Below are 3,630 nucleotides of genomic sequence, written 5' to 3' on the forward strand. Positions count from 1 at the left end.
ATTATTTTATTTAATAACAAGAGCTGTCTGTAAAAGCCAATGCTCGACTATTCGAACTGTTGTTCCAGAAGCAGGAATATTACCTTAAATGCAAAAATATCTATAGCAGGCTGTCTAGCATACCCTGACAAAAAATTAGGGCTAATTTTAGGGCAATTTGTACAAAAAAATAGGGCTAAAATTAGGAATTTGGTACAATTTTAAGTAAATTTTAGGGCTAAATTTAGGAATTTTCAAATTAAAATATGGACTTTACAGACCATGTAATGTACTTACCTTTATGTGATTGACATAAAAGTAACTCACAAATAGTGCTTTATTTACAGAAAAGACGTCTACCAGCTTTCCACTGTTTTCAGCTATTGTTGGCTGTATCCTGGAAATAAACAGAAATGAGAATTAACTACTTTGACTAAAAGTACACATTAAAAATAGCACAGTGTCACTAGCTATACACTTACTACGTCTGACTGTAAAGAGTTTAATTATGGCCTCCTCTTCTCCCCTTATAGCCATCACAATCCACACCATATTTTTTTATTCTTTAATTTTTTAAACAAGAAACAATGCCAAAAAGTAAGAAATGCTGTCAACTGGAGTACAGTGTATTGCCAGCAACAGTGCATATCAGAGTACACAAATTGAGAGTGAACTAAGACAAGTGTTCAACAAACTCATAACTATGATTAACTTGTACAGAAATTATAACACACTTATTACCAACAAATACATAGTTTTACAACATTCAGCATGGACATCAGGTACTTGATATACTTAGAAAATACAAATTAAACCAGCACAGGTCATTAAATTAGCAAATTCACAAAAACTGTTTCCAAGCCATACATTTGTTGACATCAGTGCATGATTGTGAGAAAAATCTCAAGAATAGTCTCCTCTTCACCCTTTTCAGCTATCACATTCCACAATAAACAATTTGTTAATTTGAAGCATTGACAGCTCAAAAAATTGCAGTGGGAAAAATATACATCTAATAAAAATGTTGATGGGCATCAGTTACATATTTGACTAGAAACTTGTATAGCTTGCAAACAATACATACATGTATAAAGAATAAATCTGAGCTGTGATCACATATTACATAATTATGAAGAACAGGCCAAGTAAATAATCAGAATCTGACCTGATTTTTTATTATGTCTACACCTATATACACCTATTAACTAGGTATTACTTCTGCACTATGTGTATGCTACACTTCCAGTGAAGGAGCACTAAATATCCCTCAGATAATCTTCACTGGGAAATAGATCTTTCAAGTATCACAATTTACCTTCAGAAATCCTATCTCTGTCATCTAGTCACAACCAATAACAAGCTGAACCCATGGATCCACTGGTAAACTGCTTTGAACTGTGCTAAACTGTTTTTTCTGAATTAGAACCTTTAAACAACATTTAAAACATTTTCTCTTTTTGATCATTGCAAAAAAGTTAAAAAATTAGGAATCTTTGTGAAAAAACAGGGCCTTTTTAGGAATTTCCTTTGATTTTTTAAAAAAAATAGGAATTTTAGCCAAATTGAAAAAAAATAGGAAAAAGTAGGAATTTTAGGGACGCTAGACAGCCTGCTATAGTGTTTCAATCCAGTATCTGCATTAGTTTGGAGTAACTTGCATGCAAAACTTTTAACTAGAAGTTTTAAGTTCAAAAGGGGACATAATTTTGGAAAATACATGTCAGAGTTATGGGACTTGATGCTATGACCTAGTTTTATAAACCCGAAGAAACATGTAAAGTTTCAATTCAAAATTTGCATTAGTTTTTGAGATAGTTACTTGCATGCAAAACTTTAACCAGGATTTTCTTGGCCAAATTACATGTCAGAGCTATGGGACTGGATGCTATCATCTAGTTTTATAATCCTGAAGACACATGTGAAGTTTCAAACCAATATCTGTATCAGTTTTGGAGATAGTAATTTTTAGGCAAATTTTCCAAGTCCAAAAGGGGGCATAATTTGCCGAAAATACATATCAGAGTTATGGAACTTGACCCTGTAAGGTAAGTTATTGACCTAGAAAAAGAAGTTTCAAAGCTATATGCCTTTAAATGATTGCTATATGTACTTGCATGCGACACTTTAACCAAGGTCAGATGCTGACACCAACACAAGGGTAAGTAGAATATAGTACAGCTAACAAGAGCTGTCACTAATGGTGACAAATGCCCCCGCAGCACCTTGACCTTTGACCTGGTGACCTAAAAGTCAGTAGGGGTCGTGTACTCAATAAGTACTATCAGCAGGTGAAGTTTGAAGGTCCTGGGTGCAGTGGTTCGCGAGTAAAGTGCTTTCATGCAAGAAGTTAACGTTGTGACTAACGAACTAACTAACTAACGAACAAACGGACGGACAGTTGAAAACTAATATGCCTCCCTTTGGGGGCATAAAAATCTGAATCTGATCAAGCTAAACTTCACAACAGAATGAGTATGTTACAACAAAAATAAGTGTCTTAAAGATTTTAATCAATCAATATTTGGTAAAGAAAACATATTTTTAGATTTTATGGAAGTCCCTGAGAAAAGAAATGAATCCTGGCTACATAAAAGACGTATTTTGTACCCAACATAAATTTCAATCAAAATTTACCCATGAGAGGTAACCAAGGGTGTAGCCAGGCATGTATAGGCATGGTGTCTGTGAGTGGGTTCCAGTTTTCGACCTCCTGCATCAACCGTGGTAACACAAGCTGGTCTAGTATGTTCTCCATCACCCAAGTTGGTAACAATGGCATCCATGTCTCCAACAACTCTATCACTGGATCACATTGTCTGCAACTCCATTTCCTGCAACCATCAATTTGACCAAAGTGAACTTTCTGTTTTAATCAACTATGTTTTACCATGTTTGTTTTCTTACAATAAAATCCAAAACAAAACAATAAATAATGAATCTTTTTGTTCATTCATACTTTTAAACTGTGAAGCAGAAACCAGAGTGATGGTCTAGTGGTTAATATGTATTATGCTCATCCCTGAGGTTTCAGGTTCAAGATTTAATGGGGTCACAATGGCACCTCTCTGAATGATACCTGCATACAAGCACTGTTTTTTTTACATGAAGCAGACTTTGTACAGTGATTAAACAAGCGGACCATGATGGTCCTGAATCGCTCACCTCTTCCCACATCACCCAGTTTTTAGTATGACGTTGTTTTTTCTATTATTTGACATAGTGACCTAGTTTTTAAACTCATGTGACCCAGTTTTGAACTTGACCTAGATATTATCAAGATAAAAATTCTGACCAATTTTCATGAAGACCCATTGAAAAATATGGTCTCTAGAGAGGTCACAAGGTTTTTCTATTATTTGACCTATTGACCTAGTTTTCGAAGGTATGTGACCCTGTTTTGAATTTTAACTAGATATCATCAAGATGAACATTCTCACTAATTTTCATGAAGATCTCATGAAAAATAGGGCCTCTAAATAGGTCACAAGGTTTTTCTATTTTTATACCTACTGGCCTAGTTTTTGACCGCACGTGACCCAGTTTCGAAACTGACCTAGATATCATCAAGGTGAACATTCAGATCAATTTTCATGAAGATCCATTGAAAAATATGGCCTTTAGAGAGGTCGAAAGATTTTTCTAATTTTAGAC

The 3,630-nt window shown here is 34.6% G+C and overlaps 1 long non-coding RNA gene across 1 annotated transcript; it reads right to left on the reverse strand.

Annotated features, from left to right (window-relative positions):
• Positions 1-6: 6 nt before the first annotated feature.
• LOC128551763 (uncharacterized) lies at positions 7-2,837 on the reverse strand. Its single transcript, XR_008368883.1, has 3 exons — positions 2,614-2,837; positions 1,295-1,405; positions 7-376 (listed from the first exon to the last, which is right to left on the reverse strand). It is a non-coding gene; the product is annotated as an uncharacterized LOC128551763 (long non-coding RNA).
• Between the last annotated feature and the right edge of the window lie 793 nt (positions 2,838-3,630).

Source organism: Mercenaria mercenaria, unplaced genomic scaffold (assembly GCF_021730395.1).
Source record: "Mercenaria mercenaria strain notata unplaced genomic scaffold, MADL_Memer_1 contig_1644, whole genome shotgun sequence".
In the NCBI taxonomy this organism is placed as follows: Eukaryota; Metazoa; Mollusca; class Bivalvia; order Venerida; family Veneridae; genus Mercenaria; species Mercenaria mercenaria.